General features: G+C 47.6%; 1 protein-coding gene across 1 annotated transcript in view; it reads left to right on the plus strand.

Annotated features, from left to right (window-relative positions):
• Positions 1 to 27,757, plus strand: part of LOC144753448 (uncharacterized) — a 64,066-nt gene that overhangs the window by 4,649 nt on the left and 31,660 nt on the right. Inside the window, exons 2-3 of the mRNA XM_078641158.1 lie at positions 13,832 to 13,966; positions 21,594 to 21,648. The gene's annotated coding sequence lies outside the window, so the exon portion shown is untranslated. The remainder of the gene's footprint in view (positions 1 to 13,831; positions 13,967 to 21,593; positions 21,649 to 27,757) is intronic.

The following is a 27,757-nucleotide window of genomic DNA, read 5'->3' on the forward strand; positions in this document are numbered from 1 at the left end:
AAATTTTGAATTCTATGTCAGGACAGGAGGCTCCGATTATGCTTGTTCAAAGCTGTTCCACCACCACAGAAGGAATACTATCAATTGGTTTGTAATAAAACGTTTTGAAAACTGAATCAGAAGACCAATCTGCGGCCTTCATAATGTCAAAAAGAGTAACACCCATGGAAAAAGCTTTAGAAGCCATAGCTCCACGCGCAGAATGTGCACCAAACACAGATACATCAATGCCCGCTTCGGACATAAGCCAACGCACCCAGCGCGCCAGAGTAGCTGGAGTGACAGGGCAAAATGGTTTCTGTAAGGCAATTAACAATTGACCCTGCATGTCTAAACGTAAAGAAGCAGTACTTACCTCATAATCCTTAAGGCATTGCACAACACAAAGGTTGGGATGTGCGGGAAAAGATGGATAAGTAATGAAAGTAGTATTAGACTTAGTCCGTCTGGAAAGGCGAAAAGAAACACCCTCAGGCGGGAAACTGCGACCCGCAAGATCTAAAGCGCGGACATCCGACACACGTTTACAAGATAGAAGGCACAGCAACATGGTCAACTTAGCGGACAATTGTTTACGGGACAAAAACGGATTGGAAGGCCAGGCCTCCAAGAACCGTAGGACAATGGAAACATCCCATAGAGAGACATACTTAGGAGTGGGAGGCTTCGAGAGATGAATACCTTTAAGCAATTTGGAAATGAAGGGGTGCTCACCAGCAGGCTTGCCATCGATCTGGATGTGGCCAGCTGAAATAGCGGAACGAAAAGTATTGACTGTCCTATAAGCCAGACCTGAAGAGGCCAGGGACGCCAAAAAGTTAATGATCAAACAGATATCCGCTGAAACGGGATCAACTTCCCGTTGAGCACACCAATCACACCACCGCTTCCAAGCACCTTTGTATCGTTTGTGAGTATTGGGAGACCATGCCTCACTAATGAATTTGGAAGCGTCGCTAGAAATGCCCGGGTTCGTCCAGCGATCCCCGAGATCCGCCACGCCAGCAGCTGGAGAGAGCCTGACAGAATTAGGGGATGCAGATCTTCGAGAGGATCCAGCAAAAGATTCCACTTCTGGGGAAGAAGGAGAGGAGGCTCGCAACACATTTCCAGGAGAACCGGGAACCACGCTTGAGCCCTCCAGAGCGGAGCAATCAGAATCAGATCCGCTCGAAACCGTTTGGTGTAAGAACTCTGGGGAGCATCATGAATGGGGGAAACGCATAGCACAGAGTCGACGGCCAAACCTGGAGAAAGGCATCCATGGCTAGAGCCAACGGATCCGGTCTCCAACTGTAAAATTGCGGAAGTTGCGTGTTGAGGCGAGAGGCAAACAGTTCTATGCGACACTGACCCCAACGCCGAAGAATGGAACGGAACACTTGAGGGTGAAGCCTCCAGTCGCTGAAATCCCGAAGATGTCTGGAGTGCCAATCCGCAATCTGATTGTTGCGACCCGGAAGATACTCCGCAATAACAGTGATCCTCTGCTGCAGGCAAAAATGCCAAAAATCCTTGGCTATCTCCGCCAACACCTTGGACCGAGTCCCGCCCAGCTTGTTGCCATAGCGGACTGCGGACACGTTGTCCATCCGGAGAAGAATGCAGCAACTGCTTTGAAGGGGAGAGAAACACTTGATCGCAAAGGAACCCGCTAGGAGTTCCAGACAGTTTATGTGGAGAGACAACTCCTGAGGGGACCAACGACCCCCCCGTCGAGACAGGTCTGCAACGGGCTCCCCAACCCCATCGACTGGCATCGGATTCTAGCACCGAATAGGGCTCGACCATTCCAGGCCTCCATGTGGTCTAGCCACCATTGCATCTCCCACCTCACTTCCTCCGACAGAGCAATCTGGTCCGAGTACCCGAGACCTTTCCGGAGATGTTGGATCTTTAGACGCTGCATTGCCTGTAATGTAGAGGACCCGGAAAGATCGCCTGAATGGAAGACGCTAACAGACCGACCACACGTGCCAACGACCTGAATGACACAGTCTGTCTGGAAATAATAGATGTCAATTCCCTCTTGATGTAACGAATCATTTGGCCGGGCAAGAGGAGTTGGCAAGCAACGGAGTCTATCTTGAATCCCAGAAAATCTATAGATTGAGTGGGAGTCAAAACCGATTTCGGAATGTTGATCAGAAACCCGAGAGACTGCAAAAGACCGATGGACCACTCCAGATGTTGCAGAAGCCGGAGCGGACAATCTGCCATAAGGAGAATATCGTCCAAATAAATAATCAGTCTGACACCCCGAGCTCGCAGATGCTCCACAACTGGTCTCAGTAGTTTCGTGAAGCACCATGGTGCCGACGAAAGGCCGAACGGGAGAACCTGATACTCGTACCAAACTCCTTGCCACTGAAACAGATACGCGTCCTTGAGATCCAGGCGGACCATCCAGTCCCCTTCGCGAATGAGATCCCGCAAGAGATGGATGCCCTCCATCTTGAAGTGCCGGTAGACCACTCCGCCGTTGAAGTCTTTCAGGTTGAGAACTAGGCGAGATCCGCCTCCTTTCTTCTCGACCAGAAAGACTGAGCTGGCAAACCCCGTCGGATGACGGTCGGTTGGAAGAATCGCCCCTTTTTGGAGAAGAACATTTATTTCCTCGGAGAGGCAAGCCCGATCTTGATGGGAAAAACTTAAACAAGGGGGAGGACGGGTCTGATGCATAGGGTGATAGAACTCTATCTTGAACTCTTGTACGGTTTCTAGCACCCATGCATCGTTGGAGATCATGCGCCAGTTGTCAAGGAAAAACTGTATTCTGCCCCCCAAAATCACATCACAAGCATGAATCAGGCTCACCTGCAGAGTTGGAGTCCTGGTAATGGCCCTGTTGTCCTCCGGAACGGCCTTTGCCATATTGTCCTTTTCCTTTACGGGAATGGTAGAAGTTCGCTCTGGTGGAGTAGCCGGAGTCGTGTCCACCACCACGCTGAGAGGAAGCACCTCGCTGGGACTGTTGTTGCGACCCATGGCCGAATGAGCGTCCACGATTTCGTCCGGCCCTGGCAAAAACCGGACGCATAGCCCGGCGTAAGGAAGCCTGCGCCTTGTCAATGCCACTGAATGGGAGACAAACTTTGTAAGTTCCTTCAAGAAAGGTTGTCCGAATAAAAGACCTTGTGCATCAGGACCAGACTCAGAGCTGGCAAGCTCCGCAAGTTTCGGGTCCAACTTTAACAGAATGGAGCGACGCCGTTCAGCTGAAACTGCACAATTTGCGTTACCTAATTGGCAGATAGCCCTCTGCGCCCATTCTATCAGCTCGTCAGGATCAACAAGAGCCGAAGCCTCCTTTGCTTGAAAGCCCAGATCCAAAACTTTAGTCAGAGGACCAAGCATATCCAGTAACTTGTCTTGGCAAGACCTCCAAGACCGGTCAAGCCCCTTTTTCGGATCTTTCGCATATTTCTTTAAGTAGGTGACCATCATGGGGTCAACTTCCGGGGTTTCCGCTAAATGATCCGCGAGATCAGGCCTCGGGCACTCAGAGCGGAGTCTGGCTCTAACCGCGGCATCAAATGGTTGACGGATATGAGCCTGAACATAAGCTGCAACAGCAGGCGAGGGCAACCATGAAGAAGAATTAGGGTGGACTATATCTGCCGGCTCAAAATTCAAAACCGACGGACGTTCAGGGGCGTCAACAAAATGCTCCTTGCGAGCAAGCTTTCTGGGCGGGGGAGAGTCCCGTTCCGAAACAGAAGTATGACCATCATCCGAAATGTCGGTGTCCTGAGGCGCAGAAGACTTCGAAGCCTCAGCCGCCAAAGTTTTCGCCAATTTCTGGAAGTCAGATTTGTGGGGATTAGAAGGTGATTTAGAGGTTTTCTTGGTCGAAGGCAACCAACCCTGTTGCCGCGCATATTGATTTAAATGACGCTTAAGTGGGTTAATGGCACAAACTAATGCCCTATTAACAGAATGTTGGACACCCTTGTCCAATTCCTCCACCAAATTATGCTCCAAGGAATCTTCCTCCTCATCCCCATAATAATAGTCATCATCTGCGTCGTAGTATTCAGCCATGATACACAAGTGTATACAAATAGTGCCCACAAGATGACTATAGAAATAAAATATGGAGTGTCAAGGACACAATGCAAGGGGGAGTGTGAGAACCCCACAGCAGGCCAAAAGCAGGTTGAAACAAGCATTTGCAATGCAATAGGTCTCGCATTAGGAAATTTTGAGCTAATGGTATTGTAAATGACACATTTTTTATTTCTGTGTTGGTTTTGAAAATAGCTAAATTAATAGCTTTGTCATTTACAATGCCAATAATTATAACTTTCGCAAATGTGACACCTATAGCATTTGTAATGCAATATGTGTTGTATTTACGTGTCTTAGATGTATTGCTATTACAAATAACAATGGCTTTTAACTTTTTTTAAATAATGTATACTTAAATAAAAGTTATTGTAATTTATAATAGCAATAGCTTAAACTTTTGTATATAACTTTTGTGAAGATTGTGTTAAGTGTATTTTATTGTGACGAAAATCCAAGAACAGAAGTGAAATATTAACATCTTTTTTTGACATTTGTAATGAAGTTTGAGACATTGAGAGAACATATTTGAACCAGTTGATAGATAGAGTGAGGGCGATAGATAGATAGTGAGGGCTATAGATAGATAGATAGATAGATAGAGTGAGGGCGATAGATAGAGGGCGATAGAGGGAGTGCGATAGATAGAGGGAGTGCGATAGATAGAGGGAGTGCGATAGATAGAGGGAGTGCGATAGACAGAGGAAGTGCGATAGATAGAGTGAGGGCGATAGAGTGAGGGCGATAGATAGAGTGAGGGCGATAGATAGATAGATAGAGGGTGATAGATAGACAGATATAGTGAGGGCGATAGATAGAGTGAGTGCGATAGATAGACAGATAGAGAGAGGATGATAGAGTGAGGGCGATAGATAGATAGAGTGAGGGCGATAGATAGAGTGAGGGCGATAGAGGCGATAGATAGAGGGAGTGCGATAGATAGAGGGAGTGCGATAGAGGGAGTGCGATAGATAGAGGAAGTGCGATAGATAGAGGAAGTGCGATAGATAGTGAGGGCGATAGAGTGAGGGCGATAGATAGATAGAGGGTGATAGATAGACAGATATAGTGAGGGTGATAGATAGATAGAGCGAGTGCGATAGATAGACAGATAGATAGAGAGAGGGTGATAGAGTGAGGGCGATAGATAGATAGAGTGAGGGCGATAGATATATAGAGAGATAGAGTGAGTGCAATAGATATACAGAGAAATAGAGTGAGTGCAATAGATAGATAGATTGTTGTGTGTGGGGTTGAGTGTGGCTGAGTGTGGTTGTGTGCTTGTGGTTGTGTGTAGTTGTGTGGGTGTTGTGTGTGTGTGGGTGGGGGGTTGTGTGTGTGGGGTGGTATGTGTGTGGGGTTGTATGTGGGGGGGGTTGTGTGTGTGTGGGGTTGTGTGTGTGAGGTTGTGTGTGTGTGAGGTTGTGTGTGTGTGAGGGTGCATGTGGGGTTGCGTGTGTGGGGTTGTGTGCGTGTGTGGGGTGTTGTGTGTGGGGGGTGTTGTGTGTGGGGTGTTGTGTGTGTGTGAGGGGTTGTGTGTGTGTGGGGAGGGGTGTGGGGGGGTTGTGTGTGTGTGGGGGGAGGGGTGTGGGGGGTTGTGTGTAGGGTGGGTGTGGGGTTGTGTGTGGGGGGGTGGGGTGGTGTGGTGTGGGTTTGTGTGGGGTGTTGTGTGTGGGGGGGGTGGTGTAGGTGTGTGTGGGGTGTTGTGTGTGGGGGGGTGGGGGTTTGGGTGAGGGGGTGGGTGTGTGTGTGTGTGGCGTTGTGTGTGGGGTGTTGTGTGTTACTGGGCATTCCACTTTATGTGTGTGTGCCTCGGAGACTCCCTCTGCCAAAAGTGACCGGATTGGGGAACAGGGTAAACAACGGTATTAAAGCGCTGTCTGAAACAGAACGGTATTGAAGCGCTGTATGAAATTGAATGTTGTTTATCTGGAGAGCAACCACAAACCGGTAAAACGATGCACTTGTTACGAGTAGACAAGTGGTGGAAGGGAAGAACTGATATAAGTGCACTAAAATCTTAAGTTACCAACTGTGACATGAAAGTGAAGCCGATTAGAATATATAAAGAGGGCTTTATGAAAGAAATCTGTTAACATTAAGTTTCACAGTACTCAGTTTTTTCTTATTATTATAAATAATTATAGACGAAAACAATGTGTTTTCCATTTTGTGTTTTTTTTACAGGACAGGTACATAAGATTATTAGTCCTTTGAGTGACTCCCCAGGATGTCTGTCTTAGGTACTGATGATAATCTACGGTGCCATGATCCGCCGTTTACAAGCATCCAAATTAATTTGTCACTATACCCACAATTCGTAAGACTACCTTTTAAATCTCAATATCTGGACCCTGGGCAGCCCTGTGCATACATTTGGCGTACAGCTGAGGAATGCTACTGGATCGCTGTCCCTAGGGATGGTTGTTGAAAAGACATCCGGCCATTTGGGTGCCTTTGCATGCCGTGCATTTGCAAGCAAAGGAGTCACTGGCAAAACAGCATGTTCAAAAATACATCGACTGGGCACATTTCACGAGTTTGGATGTCTCTGAATCCATGTATGTTGTGGTGGCAGTCACAACCGTGCATGTCGCACACAACTCATGAATTCAGCAGAAGCTGTATACATTCCTAAGGGCAGTTAAATGGATATAATCCACCGATCTATTGAAACGCGCTTGTGGTACTCGAGTAAGCACAAAGAGGAGTCTAAATAATGCAAAACACGAGGAAATTAATTTTAATCTTAAAACACATATATCCTGCAACAAAAGCCTTTAAATTAGAAAGCTCTGAATAATTATCTTGTGCGCTGTAGTAATATCCGGTCTAGACTTATTGCATGCAGGTAAACAGGTCGATGTTATTTTTTGTGCATGTGCGTAGGCATGACAGACATGTCTGTGGGCAGGCGCTACATTCAGAACGGAGAAAAGCAGCCGAAGCTCTAAGCAGGAGGCAGCACATGATTAATTGTTGGGACAGATGGCGAGTTACTATACCTGCAGAGAGCTTGCGCACACAGCCAAACCAGACAAACACATCACATCCCGGGCATGCCGGCAAGTATCTACTTTTCACAATGCAATGGAGGGAAGGATCACCCCTCAAAGAGGTTACAGGCCAAGGCAACATTCCTGAATGCCTCACTTCCTAGGGCGTGGGAGAGTGGGGTGAGAAAATACAAAGCACATCACCGTGCCGCAGCTCCTCACAAACTGCTGGGCTGGGAGACTGGAGTCCGCGGAAGCTCCTAACACTCCGGGCACCACACTCCCAGCAGAGCCGATCGCTCCGCAATCAGCCGCAGCCAACACATCAGTAATAGGTATATTGGGTATTATAATAAATATTATGGAATGTAAACCACAATGCTCGAACAGTGGGCATGGAGGAGGGGAATGTGAAAATACACGGAATGCTCACAAAGGCCACCCGAGCTCAACTCGTTAACCGGCAGCTGGAATGGGTGGAGAATTAAAGGCAGCCTATTTTTTGTGGTGGGAGGGAGGACCTCCTACGGGGGGATCGAGTTTTGAAGATAAAAGCACAGCGCTCATAAAATAGGTACGCGCTGAATAGGGAGATCGAGTTTTGAAGATGAAAGCACAGCACTCATGAAATGGGCACTGCGCTAAATAGTGTAAATGAAATTGGCACCGCAATTAAAAAAATACATAAATAAATAAATCCCGCCTTCGGGTAAAGTCCGCGCTATATAAAAATGCATAAATAACGAAATAAATAAATACCGCAAATCACCGCCGTCACTCTGCCGGCCTGCGACCAGGAAGTCAGGCAGGCCGGCGCGACAACCGGAAACAGGAAGTAGGAGGGCGGGAGCCTACCCCGCCTCCCACGGAAGAGCCGCGATTGGAGCCGTGTCGGAAACAGGAAGTAGGAGGGCGGGAGCCTACCCCGCCTCCCACGGAAGAGCCGCGATTGGAGCCGTGTTTGGAGCACCGGAGCAGGCAGGAGCCTACCCTGCGCCCCGGTGCCGAAGGAGAGAAGAAGAGTCCTGCTGCCGGGCCCTGCAGCTGAGGAGAGCCGCCGCACGAAGGAAGCCGGTGAGCGGGTTGCGGGGGGGGGGAAGCATGTGTGCGCGCGCGCGCGCGAATGCGGGGGGGGGCGGGCTGTGTATGTGTGCGTGCGTGCGTGTGTGTATGTGTCTTGGAGTGCGTGTGTGTGACTGTGGGGGAGGGGGGTGTGTGTGTGTGAGCGAGTGTCTGTGTGCCATGTGCCTGTATGTGTGCCGTGTGCCTGTATGTGTGCTGTGTGCCTGTATGTGTGTGCCTGCGTGTGCATGCGCTCGCCTGTGTGTGCGTGCGTGCATGCCGAGGGGTGGGAGCTGCCTGCGTCTGTGTGAGCAAGGGCTGAGTTACTCTGCGCATGCGCGGGTCAGACGCGCGCTCCCGCGGTGAAAACTGCAAAGGGAACGCTCGTGACAGATTGGTGTCCACATTCCCATTAACAGGCAACATTAGGTCTGAGAGCAGACACTCTCAATGCTCACGCATTGAGAGTACGTCTGCTCGACCTAAAAACCAGTCTCTACAGATATTAAAGTGTGGAGGGAGATAAGCCTGCCAAGCCAAAACACACTCTAGGCAGAGCCTATGCAAGAAATCACTACCGAAGCCCTTTCCCAGACTCCAGCGTCACACGGGGTTAAATTTCAGCAGGCTGTGGGCATGGCGTGAAGAACACGACCTTTTCAACTCAACCGGCGCTGAAGAAACGAAAAGCCGGAAATGAAGCAGCGCGCATGCGCTACACTGCCGCCTGAGAAATTCCGCCGGCTCGAGAGCGCTCGCGCTCTCCGCGTGAGCCAGTAACCCCTACTCCCACTCCACAATCGTTCCTGGGCAACACACCGGCGCCCGGACACCAACGGAGGGGCACACACGCTCCTGGAAAGGAAAGGCAACCGAACAGGCAATATCAAAAACCGAAGCGCAATACAGAACGGCCGGAGCCGTAGCGTTACACAGAGGCGGCAAACACAGCGCGCAGCACAATGCAAAGACTTGAACACAAGTAAGTGCAATAAATGTAACTAAGATAGCAAGTACACAGAATATACAAGGCAAACAGATAAAGTCACTTAACTGGCTGCGGAGCAGCAAATAAAGAGGAAGAAGGACTAATGTTGGGACCTTTTATACTGTAGTCTCTATGGTCATTCCCTAATGTTCATGGGAAATGTAGTTTTTGGTTATTTTTATTGGCTGCTGAGCATTTCATTAAAGAAAGGAGAAAGCATAATCGGAGCCTCCTGTCCTGACATAGAATTCAAAGCTTTATCGGACACACGAGCTGTTCGCTTGAAGCTGGTACTGTTAGATATGTGCGTTTCTAAACAAAAGTGTTTGCTCCGATGATACCAGGCATGTTTAGTAAAGTAGCAATGATTACCCCAACACTATCCAGGACATTTGGTAAAAAATTCTTATCACTAAATAAGACACCCCTTGCAGGCAGAGGCTCTAAATTATGGGAGCCTCAACATTTGTTATGCGTCCAGGAATTGCCTTCCGCATATACTTACTTAATTATGCAGTGATGGCCGAGAGAGTACAGCTGCATTTTCCATGTCGGCCTCGCTTGTCTGATGCCTGACTGCCCGAGCTTGCTTGGACCAGCTCAGTGTCAGCTGAGAGCTACAGACAGGGGTGCCGATCCGGTGCCCCCCGTGGTGTCGTCCATGGGGGTCGGACTCATGCTTAATTGCAGAACCACAGCAGTCCTCATTTCACAGTGAGCGGGCTCAGTGGAGAATTAACTGCTGCCCGCCCGGTGTCTACCAATGATTTGCGGAAGTAGCTGTGACGTCAGGAAAGTGCAGAATGTGCACGGCTGCGCGGTGATTATTTCAACAATCGAATGCATGATGTGGGCTTACCCAGGCCGCCCTCTAAGTGTGTGGAGCTGCACATGCTGCGCGGCCGGCTGCTATACCTTATTAGTAATTAAACAGGCCAGGGCTCGACCGCAGCCCTTGACAGCTGAGGACCACAAGCCCTAATATGCGTAACCTCGTATTTCAGTGCGGTGATGCGGATCACCACACTGAAATGCGTTAGAATCCCGCCTGATGCGTGATACTTGGCAGAACTGCACCGGATACTCCTGCAGTGCAATTAGGATGATGATACTAAGATATGGGCTGGATATGTGCCTATACCTGCGTAAAATTAGTGTAATTTAAGCAATACATATTCGAAGGGCACAAATGTGTGTTTGTCGACATGGCCAAACATACTATTAAGTGGACTAATAATTACTGTATTGAGTTAGTCTTTCTCTTAACTATAATACACTTGCACCGATTATATGGGGCCCCGGACTGAAAGCTGGATATTTCCGGTTATCATACCAGATTTGGGCACACATACTCATCCAAAATGTCGGAGTTTACTAAACCGGCGAATCGGGTGAAACGGTCTAGCTATTGCACGGTTGGCACTCTTTTACAGTGCTTCTGGCATCCGGCTCTGAACTCTCGACCATACTGAGTTGCCGGGTGACGAGTGAGGATCACGGAGGATGCCGCATACAGGTTAGAAGTGACGCCGGTTAGAGTTAACTCGCACCACGCGCCCTTTTTCTTCCTATATATAGCTGTTTGCTCGGATACTAATGGTAGTCCCCGTTTGTCCTTTGTATTTGCCTTGTAGCATCCAAGCACGGACTATAATACAGTTTGCGAAGCAGCACGCTTACCAAACCATGCTTTTTGAAAATAGAAGGATCTTTACAGCACGCACACATATCGCGCGCTGATTTTGGGGTAAGCCTCATTTCTGCTTCTAATCAATACACACAGTGTAAATAGGGAAGGTGAAACCCTCTGTAGACTAATGATTTTCCGAGCACGTAATTAAAGCCACAAACCCCAACACTAGAAGTTGATGTATGTCACCGGATATGAGCACTTACCATATACTCACATAATAGTTGCTATACAAGTAGGATGCAAGGGCTAAATTTACACTTGTATAATAATGATAGTACCCATCATCTTTGTACAGAGAATTTAACAAGATTGACGTTCAAGATTACGTTTATTACCCAGCCGATCTTAGGCTGGGTTGGAACTATAACCAGCCAGAAGGTATGTTTCTTACCTCCTGGTACTAAATAAATTCACAATCTTGGGATAATGAGCAGTTACTAAATATGGTCACATCTGGCTACCCTCTTTGGGCATACAAAGAGAAGTTGTACTTTACAAGGTAGGCCTGAGCTTTTCTGCTCAGTGTGTGTTTGGGATAGGACACAGATGAGTGTATTCTCACTGACGTATATTATTAAGTATAGTAATGCGCTTGACCCTTCCTACACTTTCCACCACGAGCACCATGGTTTTTCTTTGTGATGTTCTTGATCTGTTGCTTATAGTTCAACCTTTAACCCTTTAACCCAGGATATTTGGGGCTTTTGTCTCTTCCTGTCCCTCACCCTTTTTTCCCCCATCTACTACCTCCAAGTGCTGGTTGGATTTGTGATGTTGTATCACAACTTTGGAAATGTCATAGCATGGATTCTGCTAAAGTGATTTTAATGTAACAATGCCCGAGGAATTGCGGGATTACGTGATGTTTTCTGTTTTTCTTTCCCAGCCCTGAGGAAGTCGTGGGCCCTACCCCATACGACGAAACACTTGTTGGCTGGATTCTGAGCAAGATACTAACATTAAAAGCATCTTGTCTAACTATTGTGCTCATTCTGTAACTTGAAAGTAATTTAACTTGAAAAAAATCTGTACTTTGGTGTGATAGGCCTTTACGTGTGCTTTTGAGATCTGCGGATCTATTTTAGGGGATTTTGGATGATTGCCCCTCCCTAAGCACCCAATAAAACGAATAATCTCCAGTAACCCAATATTGCCGAAAGATCTGAGAGTGCCATAATCCATCCTGGATAAAATCATCCCAGCTTTTCTCATAGAAAGTAGTAGTCTACCTTTGTGTGTGGAAATGGTAGGTCATTCACCAAAGATTCAAGCCACAGGCTTTGATTCCAGCAGTGCTCTTTCAATGACGAGGCTTCTAATTTGTTACTGTGTCAAATCCATTGGGTCTGGGAACGAAACTAGAATATCTGCAAGAAATGTGAAATACATTGATTGCAACTGCTGTATGTATTCAGAAATTGCTGCTGCCCATCGGAATTAAGACACACATGTACATCAAATAATGCGGCTGGTGATACTAATGTTTCTGCGGAGAGATTGGACTTTTGTTGTCTATTGGCAGTTTTAACTGACCAACATGGCTAGTAGCTCTGATTGTAAATTATTCAGCTCCAAAGAATGCGTACCAGGCTTTTATCACAGAAATGACTATTTTATGAGGATTATAGCAATGAGTTACTGGTTTTGTCATAGAGATCCTTTTGCTATTCGTGCAATGTCTGGTGCACTACAGCACCTAGCACTGAGCTGGGAGAGTGGAGGGTCAGGTGCTGTATATTCAGAAATAACATGGGTTTAAAACCACCTGCTGACGAATTCCTTGTGTGTCCAAGAGTTCTCAGGCAACAATAAAAATGTAAAGATGCCTCCTGTGAATAATGTTCCTGCTGGAGAGAGAGAGGCATTTTGTCTAGTGCCTGTTTTTCCTCATCATGAAGTAGCGGAAAGGGTTAATGTGACTATTGCAAAGAACGTGTACTATGCAGACCACTTAACGGCATTTTATATGGCTAGCTCAATGAGTTACAGCTTGTCACAGAGGTCCTTTTGTTACTTGCATTTCATTAGTTACAATCCTAAAATGGCACAGTTAGGTATGCACTGTCTTCAAGAACCTGCATTCAAACTGTGTGTTATAGGTTAGAACATTCTTTTCTCCCCCAGTCTTTCATTATCCTAATGTTGCTAAAAAGGGTTAGTTTGCGTAGATGAGCATTCTTTTTACTTATGCCAATTACTGTTTTAAATCCTGAGTTTATGCTTCTCCAGACCATACATTCTTAAAATATACTGCATACTAGTATCTATGACGTGATTCCTACAACTTGCAATCCTCACCGTCACATGTAACATTTCCTATAGACTACATTTACACAGATATGATTCATTGTCTCTGTATAATGTGTGGGTGATGTATCGATCTCTGACACTCTACACTGTTATGATCAGCTCTATAAAACAAATAAAACGTATATGAGAAGGTAAGTACCCTTTCATTTTCATAACTTAATTTTGATAGCGAGAAAGTGTCACTCTAAGTGTCACACATTTGGTCGTTGGAAGTCATTCATAAGTACACTGAAACTATGAAAATGTCACACATAAGCAATCTGAAACCTTGGCAGCTATGGAGATTTAGTGTGCCTCAGTCACATAAATGCACGTTTTGCATCAGAGAGTGATTGACACTGCCAGGATTCTGTTCCAGTGTTAGCCAGCTAGGTGTTCGCTTGGGAACATTTAGGGGATGCTACTACTATTATGATAGTAGTATACCAGGGGTGTTAGCGTCTTCCTTGTGGCTTTATGTAGCTCATACAGTCCTAATCTCCCTGATGTACGTACTGTACTATGCAAAGGGAGACCAACTTGGCCCATCAAAAGAGGTTGGAGTAGCAAAGATCATTCATGGTAATGAATTAATAGTTTAAAATGTAATTTTAGAGTAGGAATCTAGGAATAGGTTATTTGATTTAAAATAATCAATACTGTGTCTGTCAAACTGTTTTTTGTAAAGAGAGTACCACCAATCATTGTTCTTTTTATCTTTATTCCTTTCATAAGTACCCAAGGGCAAGAGGGAACCTTAATAAGCAGCTGCCACCACCACCAGCGCCGCGGAACGTTTGAAGACAACCACAACCAGGTCGACTCCCACCACCAGCTCTGCAGCCTTGGCAGATGGTTCTGCCGACCCCAGTAAATCGTGTTTATTATTATTTCTAACATGTAACTATTCCCACTAGTAAAAGTATGGCCTTGTACATTTATACTATTTACTTTTCTTCAACTTTACTATCTAAGGTTTTTTATCCCTTCATTTTCCAGTGTTTTTCTATCTTGTGCGGCTGACTTTCTCCTGTCTGTAACTTATTTTCTGGTCCCCTGTTAGGTTTTGCATGGACATCGATTCACCAAAATGCCAGGGGTATCAGAAGTGACATCACACAGCCTTTGACCTTAATGAATCATAATTTCAAAAAGGGGGTGGTGATGGACAGAGTATCTGAGTTAATCAGAACACTCCTACCCAGTCAACAGATCAGGGCTTGATCCATCACCGTTTTTTTAGCTCACTGCACCATCCCAGTTCAGAACCTGGCTATATGCAAATTAGTCTGTCCCTGGCCCAGTGCATCATGGGAACAGGGCAGACCAAACTACCAAGCCAATTCTTCACTGGAAAGGAAACAAGCTTCCAGGGACCGGTTTCTGGCATTACAGCCGTCTTCGGCCCAGCTTGCTTGAATCCTGATGGTGCAGTGAGCAAGGTACTCACATCTGAGCATACCCTTCCACACTTATGGTGGCCAAAATAATTTCAAAAAGGGGGTGGTGATGGACAGAGTATCTGAGTTAATCAGAACACTCCTACCCAGTCAACAGATCAGGGCTTGATCCATCACCGTTTTTTAGCGCACTGCACCATCCCAGTTCAGAATCTGGCTATATGCAAATTAGTCTGTCCCTGGCCCAGTGCATCATGGGAACAGGGCAGACCAAACTACCAAGCCAATTCTTCACTGGAAAGGAAACAAGCTTCCGGGGACCGGTTTCTGGCATTACAGCCGTCTTCGGCCCGGCTTGCTTGAATCCTGATGGTGCAGTGAGCAAGGGACTCACATCTGAGCATACCCTTCCACACTTATGGTGGCCAAAATAATTTCAAAAAGGGGGTGGTGATGGACAGATTATCTGAGTTAATCAGAACACTCCTACCCAGTCAACAGATCAGGGCTTGATCCATCACCGTTTTTTAGTTCACTGCACCATCCCAGTTCAGAACCTGGCTATATGCAAATTAGTCTGTCCCTGGCCCAGTGCATCATGGGAACAGGGCAGACGAAACTACCAAGGCAATTCTTCACTGGAAAGGAAACAAGCTTCCGGGGACCGGTTTCTGGCATTACAGCCGTCTTCGGCCGGCTTGCTTGAATCCTGATGGTGCAGTGAGCAAGCGACTCACATCTGAGCAATCGTTTTTGGCCACTATAGGTGTGGCAGGGTATACTCAGACATGAGTCCCTTGCTCACTGCTCCATCAGGATTCAAGCAAGCCGGGCCGACGACGGCTGTAATGCCAGAAACCGGTCCCCGGAAGCTTGTCTCCTTTCTGGTGAAGAATTGGCTTGGTAGTTTGGTCTGCCCTGTTCCCATGATGCACTGGGCCAGGGACAGACTAATTTGCATATAGCCAGGTTCTGAGCTGGGATGGGGCAGTGAGCTAAATAATGGTGATGGATCAAGCCCTGATCTTTGGACTGGGTAAGAGTGGTCTGCTTAATTCAGACACTCTGTTCATCACCACCCCCTTTTCTGAATCGTTTTTGGCCACTATAGGTGTGGCAGGGTATACTCAGACATGAGTCCCTTGCTCACTGCTCCATCAGGATTCAAGCAAGCCGGGCCGACGACGGCTGTAATGCCAGAAACCGGTCCCCGGAAGCTTGTCTCCTTTCTGGTGAAGAATTGGCTTGGTAGTTTGGTCTGCCCTGTTCCCATGATGCACTGGGCCAGGGACAGACTAATTTGCATATAGCCAGGTTCTGAGCTGGGATGGGGCAGTGAGCTAAATAACGGTAATGGATCAAGCCCTGATCTTTGGACTGGGTAAGAGTGGTCTGCTTAATTCAGACACTCTGTTCATCACCACCCCCTTTTCTTAATGAATCATAGCATTTGTAAAGCGCACTACTTACTCGGGTTTATAGACGAGGGTTCCTCTGAGAGTGGTATTGGGGTCGGTGTGGATCTGGAAGTGGAGATGTTCGGTGGTGCTGAGGGCTTCGTCGGTGTTGGGTGATTCCTCCTCCTACTCCGTTGGTGCAGTCCCTGCTGGTGATCTTGTAGCCTTCTGGGATGGCTATGGCGATGTCGGGTGTCGAGGAGGGGTTCAGCTAGGTCTCCGTCAGGAAGGTGACGTCTGGGGTGGTTGAGTCGAGTAGGTCTCAGAGTTCAACGGCATGTTTGCGGACAGAGCGGGTGTTGAGAATCAGAGGAAGTTATATCATATGACCTTTAATCCTGAGTCTTTCCAGGAGGTGAAGTCATATAACCTTAATCCTTAGGACATCACAAGCATTGACATCACTAACTTTCTATAATAACTGCATCATTATTATGAAGATACAAGTTAAACAAATGTCTGTTTTAATTTCCACCTGTATTATGGTGCTGATATGATCTTCGAAAGTAGTGGGCATTTGATCATGGCTGCCCCGCTCCCATATCCCACTGTTGTGCTCCCATATGCAAAGACTTACCTCCAATGTGCAGTAATCATATCTACAAAAGCATCAGCGAACACATACAGAGGAAAAACCCTTTAAGTGCAGCTAGTCAATCATCAGTCTTAAAAAGGCATCAGCAAACACACACGGGGGAAAAACCATACCATTGTAATGAATGTGGAAGTAGTTTTCATGACTCTTCCGCATTAAGGATTCATCAGCAAAATCACACAGGGGAAAAGCCTTTCCAGTGCAGTGATTGTGTGAAAAGCTTTAGTCAGCTATCAATCCTGCAGAGTCATCAGAGAACACACAGGGGCAAAACCATTCCATTGCAGTGAATGCGGAAGTAGTTTTAGTAACTGCTAAAACCTAAGGATGCATCAGAGGACACACACGGGGGAAAGCCATACAAGTGCACTGAACGCAGGAAAGGCTTTAGTCGCTCATCAGTTCTACACCACCATAAGCAAAAACGCACCTTCATTGAACACACATGGAAATAATCCAAGAGATGCAGAGAATCTGGCAAGACCCTAAACACATCAACAATAATACTGACCCATTTGTGGACACACACAGGAACATAAAAGTGCAGTTAGTGTGATGGAAGACTTGACTAGAAGGAAAGAAATAAAACGGAGATATTTGTGGTATTATGAAAGTGTCTATTCTCAGCAAATGTTCATTTCTCTACATGGAGGAACAACCAAGAAGTACCAGGAAGCTTATTGGGAGACTAGCATAATGTGGAATAAAAGAAAAGAAACATTGTATCTTTTCGAGTGAAACAGCCAGAAAGAAAAGCATCCAAGCGCAACTGATCACGCCACTGGTTAAAGCAACACTATGAACAATACTTGGACTCATGGGTATTTTCAGCGAAATTTATGGATTAGTGATAAAACCCGATAAGCCATGAACCCAAAACAAATGTACTCCCATGGAATGCTCATCCAAAAGTCAAAGATAGTTCCTAATAGTGAACAGTGTAGTATACACGTCATCCAATCTGAAGGATGGGAAAGAGGCTTTACTCCAGGGGAGTGACAAGCACAAGAAGAGCCAACACAGGCTGACGCACAACATGCAAAATAGGCAAGCTACTGACAACATTTATCAAACAATATCCTAGGATAAAAGCTAGATATGAGCATAGTTTTTGTTCTCTGCACTAAATAATACAAACAACCACTTACTTAGTACATGCCGTTCACTCGTGTCTCTCTTTAATGAAGAGTGCTGTTACCATCAAATTTCCTGATACTCATTGTACGAAACATAGATGGAAGAAAGGCTGAGTCAGTCATACCGAGCTGACTGGTGTTCTGCCAGTTTATATTTCTATAAACCCTACCTTGGGAAGGCAAGAATAACACTATTACGCTATAAACTCTAAAGTAGAAAATCACTTGTGGGAGGGAGGCAGCAACTTGAGTCAGTCACACGTAATAAGAGAGGCACATATTTCCCCTATTGGAATTTATATCATAAGACAAACATATATGTTCAAAATCTGACTCAATGCCGATGAATATAAAAGATATTTGAAAACTGTAGACTGTATGAAGTGCTTTTTTAGTGTCATCACTGCCAGACGTGCATGGGCATGTGGCATTATTAAGAAATCGTTTTGGTGTAATAGTGGAGGAAGAAGGTGTTAGACAGATGCTGATAACAAAACATATAACAAATCGAAATTGATCAGCATGTGGGGGCCATCGGTATATGTATTACACTGAAAGCTGGACTACCTGATCAGGATTTTAGTTTTTTGTCCTCATCTTGCCAACTCTCTTGCTATGGTTGATCTTACCCCACAAATGTCCGGGAGGGGACGGAGTACATCTCTGCAGAAGAATACTGCTGGTTCCACTTCCAACTCCTTTACGAAAAGGGGACCACAACACAGGAGAGGCCAGGACCCACATCATGTTTGGCTTAATCATTGTACCCACTGATGTTTTCTCTCCAATTTACCAACATTGTCCAGATCTTATCCTGACTCCTTGGGTCACAGGCCATATCAGACTGGCTCGTATAGATGAGAATTTTGAGGCACTCAGAAAAAGATGGGGGACTTTCAGACTTCCAAAACCTACATATCTCCCGCCTCGCCACCAAAACCACATAGAAAATAAACTTGGGAACAGCAGAATGTATTTGTACATCTTCCTCTTGCTTGAGTCCAAAGAAAACAAGACGAGGGCTTACCTTAATCTGTTTACCTATTACTTCCCCAAGAAAATCACACACCGAGGTCCAGTAAGAAGCGATCTTCAGACACAACATAAAGATGCAGATCATCTGCTGATGGAAGCATACACCTTGGGAAGTTGTAGATATTACCTGTGACCTTTGATAGCTTCGCTGGGGACCAATAAACTCTATGGGTGGAAAACCGATGATTACGTTTAAGCTAGGTGGGTTTTACCAGAGTCCAGCGACATTTGCTTCAAATGTCCATCCCCAAGCTCCTTTGCACATAAATTTGAGATTTCAATCTCGATCTTTTCATCCGCCTCCATCAAGGTCCAATACCAGAAGGAGACTTCCTTTTCCCATCGGTCGACTCTCATGACCTGATCGAACTTAGAGTGGTAGAGTGAGGGCGGTAGAGTGAGGGCGGTATAGTGGTAGAGTGAGGGTGGTAAAGGGGTAGAGTGAGGGCGGTAGAGTGAGGGCGGTAGAGTGGTAGAGTGAGGGCAGTAGAGTGGTAAAGTGAGGGCGGTAGAGTGAGGGTGGTAGAGTGGTAGAGAGGGCGGTAGAGTGAGGGTGGTAGAGTGGTAGAGGGAGGGCGATAGAGTGAGGACGGTAGAGTGGTAGAGTGAGGGCAGTAGAGTGGTAGAGTGAGGGCGGTAGCGTGAGGGCGGTAGAGTGGTAGAGGGAGGGCGGTAGAGTGAGGGCGGTAGAGTGGTTGAGTGAGGGCGGTAGAGTGAGTGTGGTAGAGTGGTAGAGTGAGGGCGGTAGAGTGGTAGATTGAGGGCGGTAGAGTAGTAGAGTGAGGGCGGTACAGTGGTAGAGAGGGCGGTAGAGTGAGGGCAGTAGAGTGAGGGTAGTATAGTGGCAGAGTGAGGGCTGTAGAGTGAGGGCGGTAGAGTGGTAGGGGGAGGGCGGTAGAGTAAAGGCAGTAGAGTGGTAGAGTGAGGGCGGTAGAGTGAGTGTGGTAGAGTGGTAGAGTGAGGGCAGTAGAGTGGTAGAGTGAGGGCGGTAGAGTGGTAGAGTGAGGGCGGTAGAGTGAGGGTGTGAGGGCGGTAGAGTGAGGGCGGTAGAGTGGTAGAGTGAGGATGGTAGAGTGAGGGCAGTAGCTTGAGGGCGGTAGAGTTGTAGAGTGAGGGCGGAAGAGTGAGGGCGAGATGGTGGTAGAGTGAGGGCAGTAGAGTGGTAGAGTGAGGGCGGTAGAGTGGTAGAGTGAGGGCGGTAGAGTGAGGGTGTGAGGGCGGTAGAGTGAGGGCGGTAGAGTGGTAGAGTGAGGATGGTAGAGTGAGGGCAGTAGCTTGAGGGCGGTAGAGTTGTAGAGTGAGGGCGGAAGAGTGAGGGCGAGATGGTGGTAGAGTGAGGGCAGTAGAGTGAGGGCGTTAGCGTGGTGAGGGTGTGTGAGGGTGAGGGAGTGTGTGAGGGTGAGGGTGTGTGTGAGGGTGAGGGTGTGTGTGAGGGTGATGGGGTGTGTGAGGGTGTGTGTGAGGGTGAGTGGGTGTGGTGGTGTGAGGGGGTGGGGGTGTGAGGGTAAACGGGTGTGAGGGTGTGGGTGAACGGGCACTATCAGGGGAGCAGAAGGCAAGAGAATGAGTACAATCAGGGGAGCAGAAGGCAAGAGAACGGGCACAATCAGGGGAGCAGAAGGCAAGCAAACGAGTGCAATCAGGGGAGCAGAAGGCATGAGAACGGGCACAATCAGGGGAGCAGAAGGCAAGAAAAACTAGTGCAATCAGGGGAGCAGAAGGTAAGAAGAAGGAGTGCAATCAGGGGAGAAGAGGCAAGAAGAACGAGTGCAATCAGGGGAGCAGAAGGCAAGAGAACGGGCACAATCAGGGGAGCAGAAGACAAGAAAAACGAGTGCAATCAGGGGAGCTGAAGGCAAGAGAACGAGTACAATCTGGGGAGCAGAAGGCATGAGAACGGGCACAATCAGGGGAGCAGAAAGCAAGAAAAAGGAGTGCAATCAGGGGAGCAGAAGGCAAGAAGAACGAGTGCAATCAGGGGAGCAGAGGCAAAAAGAACGAATGCAATCAGGGGAGCAGAAGGCAAGAGAACGGGCACTATCGGGAGCAGAAGGCAAGAAAAACGAGTGCAATCAGGGGAGCAGGAGGCAAGAGAACGAGTACAATTAGGGGAGCAGAAGGCAAGAGAACAGGCACAATCAGGAGAGCAGAAGGCAAGAAAAATGAGTGCAATCAGGGGAGCAGAAGGCAAGAGAACGGGCACAATCAGGGGGGCAGAGGCAAGAAAAACGAGTACAATCAGGTGAGCAGAAGGCAAGAAAAAGAAACTGTCTCTCACCACTGCGGTTTTGTGTTTTAAACACAACTAGTACATAGATTGCACGACCAGAGTATTCCTAATGCAGACTGCATAAATGAAACCAGCGGCACCGGTCGCTTTTGTAACACAAGCTCTTGGCATTGCTGTGGGGGGGGCGGGGAGGGAGCGCATTGCTTTGAAGTCTGATGGCGGGGGAGCAGCTTGGGAGGCAGCATTCCATTGCGGTGCGAGGCTGATGGGTTTGACGTGCACGCGCGTCTCACGCGATTGGTTCACATGAACTGGACGTAATCTGCGCTTGGTCAAGAGTTTGTTTCGCCTACTATATACTGTCGCTGTTAATCCCTGCGGGATATAATAGCGAGACCTAACAATGTACATATGCAAGCATATAAAAACTGTATATAGCGTTTTCCTACTATGTTTCCCGTATGTGTGTGTCTGTTGGTCTCTGTGTTTCTGTCTCCCATTCCCTGTAGGGAAAGTATGTAGCTCCCCGTTGTAGAAGAGTCGGTCAAGAAGGAGCACACTGCATTGAATAATTTCTTGGTATGCACTTTTTATTAGTATTACAGGAAGTCACAATGATTGATTGTCTCTGTTATATTCTTCAGTCCCTTAGGTGTGCCTTGGCCGCCGCCGTCCCTCGGACAGAAGGAAAAGACTCAGGTAAGTGTTTTTGCTTTATGGTTTAGTCAAGGGAGGATGTGAGGGATAAATAATAACTATGCATAAATGTGAAGGGAGGGTGTAGAGCACAGCTTTCCAAATTTTTCTTGTTGGTGACACACCCTTTTGTGAAAATATTTTCAGGAACACGATAACACGAGAAAGCGCAGCGAGCGAGCCCGAACCACCTATGGTGGGTTCGGGCCCCACACATACACACCCCACCCCACACACCCCACACACACCACCCCACAGACACACCACCCCACACACACCCCCCACACACACACATACCCACACACACAACCCCACACACCCAACACCAACCCCACACACACAACCCCCACACACACCCCCCCACACACACACCCCCCACACACCCCCTCCACACCCCTCCCCACACACACACCCCCACACACACACCCCACCCAGAGAGACTTGAGGGGCACTGTTAAAGGGTACTAGTGAGCGAATCAGTGGCAGAGGTGGCCTTTCCCTCCATCTGTCTCCCTCCATCGGTCTCCTTCCCTCCCTCTCTGTCTCAATCCCTCTCTGTCTCAATCCCTCTCTGTCTCACTCCTTCTCTGTCTCCCTCCCTCTCTGTCTTCCTCCCTCTGTCTCACTCCCTCTCCCTCAGACTGTCTCCCTCCTCTGTCTCCCTCCCTCCCTCCCTGTCTTACTCCCTCCCTGTCTCACTCCATCTCTGTCTCATTCCCTCTCTGTCTCATTCCCTCTCTGTCTCACTCCCTCTCTGTCTCACTCCCTCTCTGTCTCACTCCCTCTCTCTCACTCCCTCTCTGTCTCAATCCCTCTCTGTCTCACTCCCTCTCTGTCTCACTCCCTCTCCCTCCGACTGTCTCCCTCCCTCTCTGTCTCACTCCCTCTCTGTCTCACTCCCTCTCTCTCACTCCCTCTCTGTCTCAATCCCTCTCTGTCTCACTCCCTCTCTGTCTCACTCCCACTCCCTCCGACTGTCTCCCTCCCTCTCTGTCTCACTCCCTCTCTGTCTCACTCCCTCTCCCGCCGACCGTCTCCCTCCCTCTGTATCTCCCTCCCTCTCTATCTCCCTCCCTCTCTGTCCCCCTCCCTCCCTCTCTGTCTCCCTCCCTGTGTCCCTCCCTCTCTGTCTCCCTTCCTCTCTGTCTCCCTTCCTCTCTGTCTCCCTCCCTCTCTCTCTATCTCTCCCTCCCTCTCCCTCTGTCTCTGCCTCTGTCTCACTCTGTCTCTCCCTCCGTCTCCATCTGTCTCTCCCTCCGTCTCCCTCTGTCTCACTCTCTCTGTTTCACTCTCTGTCTCCCTCCCTGCCTATCTCACTCCCTTCCTCTCTGTCTCACTCTCTCTCTCTCTGTCTCTCTCTATCCCTCTCCCCCGACCAACATATTCTGTGGGTTCCATAAGGGTCTGTGACAAAGAGGAAAAAATGTTGCTTTCATTCTTAAATCTTTTTTATATTTTCCTGTATTGGTGGTGCCCAGGTGCGCAGCGCCCCTACCCACTCCCTCCCCCGCACTCCTCCATGCCCAAGGCTCACACGGGCATTCTCCATTGAACTGAATTGTTTATGTTTTTGTTTTCGTAAGGTTACAAACCGCAGCGTGCAGTATCATGTAAATGTGTAGCTTCTATAGGGCTTCTTGGCAGCTTTTCTTCCCAATGCACCGCGATCCAGGGGCTGCCCCAAACCCCAGTCCAACCCCCTGGACCCAATAACCCACCGTATTCACTCATTGAAGAGCCCTTTGCCAAATGGACTATCCACAAATGAAGACCATTTAACGTGCTAATAAGGCTTTGTTGTTATCCATATAAGAGCCCCTGCAGCGCCACTCTGCCTGTTGCTGGAAGGCCCGCGGGGGTGATCTAAACAGCATACTAAAACCGGGACATTTGGATGTTTTACCCGGACGCTGTTGTAAAACCCGGACATTTCTCTTCTTTGCAGAAAAGTGTCGGGACACTGGGACACTCCGCCAAAAAACGGTGGTCACCCTATTTCAGCACCCCCTCCCCCCGCCCCGTCGTGTGTGGCAGCCCGGGACCGCTCACAGCCGCACCCGAGCACTTCACAGGTCTTTAAGACCTTGTGCATGTTAATAGGGCTTTGTTGTTGCTTCGCCCCTTCTAAGAGCCCCTGCAGCTCGACTCTGCCGATGCGACACACCTGCATATGGGTCGCGCCACATAGTTTGGAAAGCTGTAGTGTAGAGGTTGGAGCAATCAAAAGAAAAAGAGTAGCCAATGATTTCTGCTCTTGTCTCTGTTTCCGTCTCACTTATTTCCTTTTCCCTTGGTCCTTCTCACCCCTCAGCCTTCCCTCCCGTCCCTCTCTTACTCAGCCCCTTTCCAAAAGCCCTGTAGACGCCCACGCACCTGGAAGAGCCACGTCACTCCGGGGCCCTGGCATGGTGACTCTGCGTCCTTCAGTGAGGTCTGGTCTTCTGCTTCGGCTTTCCCTCCTCCGCCAGGTTCGGGTGTTCTGCCCGCCGACAAGCTGTTACATATACAAGGGGGTCCCAGTACAGATAACAGACAAACAATTGAATACTAAATGAAAATACAACTAAACTGAAGTCTTATCACACTTGTTTTTACTCACAGTGTGATAACATAGCAAAGGATTACACAAATTACAAAACCAATAAAGGCATTTCATAATCATCATAGAAAAATGTGTGCCCCAAGGGAAGAGGGGAGAAGGGGAGGCAGTGCAGGGTGAAGGTAAAATATAGCATATATATTAACTCCTATCTAAAGAATAAACATTTCTTCATAGTTTATAAAACAGTCCGTAATAGCCCTGGCTTCAAATGTGAGCCAGTTATGAAGAAAGACATCAACTGTTCATGACCATTTAGTTAGACAACATGCTCAAAAAGCTCCTGCATGTATCAGGTTAACTGTTAGCGTAAGCCGTTGTTGAGGTGAAAACAAAAGTCGACGTTTCGACCCCAATATGAAGGTAGGCGGCAGTTACAGCCTTAAAGCGCAGACAAGCTGTGACCTCCCCTGAGTTCCGGTTCGCTCTCTCGTAAAGCTGTTAGTCCTTCTCTGTCTTTCCGGTCTTCCCCCGCTGGTTTCTCCGCCTTGCGTTCCCATGCCGCGTGTAGCTGGACCAACTACTGACCAACCTGACACGCTCTCCGCCCCCGCCTTCTTCAAGTGTGTATCCTCTGATGTCCGTCCTCAGCTCCGGCTTAAAAGGGCCGCCTGCCGATTTCCCTCTCTCCACTTCTTGATGACAGCAAAGCGGACAACTGGTAAAAGGGGACTGTGAATATAGGAGGGGAGGAATATATGAAGGGATGGCATGGCACTCCTTATCCTCTATCCAATCATCTACCACAGGGGCTACCTGACACATCCCACCCCCAGACGTTTCCCGTTCGGGGAAATGAGGGATGCGTGAAAAAAATCAGCAACTTGGTATGCAGAGTATAAAAGATGACAATGCTAAAACTAGTGCCCATCCTGGAATAAAAGAAGTCACACCTAAAAATAGCTTATCCTAAAAACCCACTTTCTAAAAACAAGATACCAAAAAAAAGGAGAATCTTAGGAGCTTCAGGTGATGTCCCTAGTGTCTGATTACCGGTGTTTGTTTAGGTTTACAGGAGTCCAGAGGTTACATAGCAAACCTTGTCAATGCATGCTGTGTATTTTTCATTCATTATTGTAGTATTTATGTAATCCACTCATCCGTGCCAGAAGGGAGACGTATTTGGCTACAGTTGTTTATATAGCTCTAGACTAGATCAGGTCTGTGTCTCCTGCTCCACAGCTTGTACCCGTAAAAGTGCATCAATGTCTCCTTCCCTTGGGAGCAAATCCACTTGTATTCCAGTTTAAGCATATTTATTGAAGGTTTCACTGAAATATGGGATATTTGCTACCAAACATCTCAGCATAATAAACCTGTGCTGATTGCATTGTCCGATTTATTAAAAATTGCACACAGAGTGCCCCTTAGAGGGGTCCCCTAAGATCTACCAATCCTTAGTGTGGTCATCGACTGGCCTGAGCCAGTCTGCTACCACAAGACAGTGTTCTGTCCTCATGTATAGAGTGCCTGTGCACTTTGAGGTCGAGAACAATCCCTTTCCTGGGTGGAGGTATTCACACCTCCCCCCGGTCAGGAAGAGCCATCTGTGGCAGGGATTTTCAAAGGACTTGCCGCCTTTGTAATGCGACCCCAGCCTCTCCTGTTAGAGGGAGCAAGCGATCTTCCTGTCCTCACCCCCTTTTTGGCGGAAGGACAGGTGGGAAACCTTAGATAGAATAGGAGGTGTGCCCCCCGTCCCCTCTGCCAACTCCACCCCTCAGGTGCTGAAGGCGAGGTGAAGTACACTTTGTAGTGCCCACCATCTTGAAGATGGTGGGACTTATCCAATCAGGGCTAGGACTATGTCCCCTTCCCACAGGAGGTGGGCATGATGAGAGGGTGGAGATACCCCTGGAAAGTGGCCCTTGTAACACCCTTTAAATCAAGATTTTAGGTGGCATCCTCAGACCCTGAATTTCAGTTCCTGGCGACCTAAGAAGAGCCGGGCACTGCAGCCTTCCAAATTTTGAAATATGTCAGGGCCCTGGTTCGTTCCCCTTGAGTACAGCTGTTTCAAAAGTCAAACTCTTGCTGTAGATAGGAAACCAGTATTAGGGTTTTTCCTCTCCAAAAAGGATCCCAACTTTGTAAAGACAATGAGTGCTAGAAGTAGTCACTCAGAAGAGCTGATACAGGTGAAGGAAATCGACCTCACACCATATGTCTTTAAATATAAAATAGCTCAGAGGCATGGGTAAAACCTACAGGTTCAGGACTGGGTCAAACCCTACCAAAGCAAAGCTCTAGGATCTTTTGGCAGAATATGACCAGAGGATGACTTTGATCTTACAGATCAAAATACTGACAGTGGGAGTGACCGTGTGACACCCCAAGACAAAGAAGTCTCTCCAGACGAAGAGCTTGCTCTGCAAAGACTAGCCAGGAGGGCAGCTTTAGAAGCCCAACTCCTAGCTACAGAAGAGAGAGAAAGGAGTTTGGCCTAGGACCCATCTTTGGTAGCATCACAATCATAAATAAGGAGAAAGTAGATTCCTTAGACCCTTGGCTCAGTGGACAGACCGAGGCAACGACGGAAAGTGCGTGGTCTCCTTTTTCCTGAGCGAGCGCCAGGTGAGGTGAGGTTGTTCCTCCCTGCAATGTCGGGAGAGCGTTGGGAACAATAGACCTGACTACTGGTAGGTCTCCACATCATATTCTTTATCACAAAATGTGGTAAGTGTTGTAGTAGTGCGTATCCTAGGTCCTGATGAAAGCCCGGTTGGGCTGAAACATGTCGACCATTTAATAACTGTGATACATAGTAATACTGTCATACTATAGTCACTCTGCTTTTAACCATGCCGTTTTGATGGTCGCGTCTAATAAAGAATTTTCTTAGACATTAAAACAGGCATTTTTATTTCACAAAAATTTTTTTTGTTTACACGTTTTTGAGCACTGCAACTTACCCTTTCAGCCTTTCACAACACTCATTGTCTGGTTGACAGTTTTTCAATTCACAATCCGTTCCTAGTAGACCTTAATGAATACTCTAAGGTTCAAACTAGCGGACACTGTGATTTTCTGCAAAACCCAGATGATGAGGTTCTGCCAACTGGTGGGCTGATGGGTTTCTTTCTCTCCTCTGCAGATCACCATCTGTAGATCTCTCTCTCTTCTTCTCTCCTCTGTGTTTTTGTTGACCAATTGGCATTCTAGAGCTCGAGTACCACAATTGGGTACCGAGCCCTGGAAACAAATAAAGACCCTTGATACCTTTCGTGTTTTTGTATTTTGTAGATTCCTTAGACCCTAAAAACCCCAAAGGGATTGACCCAACATTATTTGAGGGTGATATCACCAAGTGGTTCATTGCTTTGAGCGGGCCTGTCTTAGCAGGCAGGTCCACAGGAAACCGTGGAGTGCTATCCTGTGGGAAATGTTCTCAGAAAAGTGCAGGGATAGACTCCTGACACTCAGTGAGAAAGAGGCTGAATCCTATGACCTCATGAAGGGTACCCTAAGTGAGGGCTTTGGATTCAGTACGGAGTATAGCACCAGTTTCAGGGA

The sequence above is a fragment of the Lissotriton helveticus genome, chromosome 1_1, assembly GCF_964261635.1.
Source record: "Lissotriton helveticus chromosome 1_1, aLisHel1.1, whole genome shotgun sequence".
In the NCBI taxonomy this organism is placed as follows: domain Eukaryota; kingdom Metazoa; phylum Chordata; class Amphibia; order Caudata; family Salamandridae; genus Lissotriton; species Lissotriton helveticus.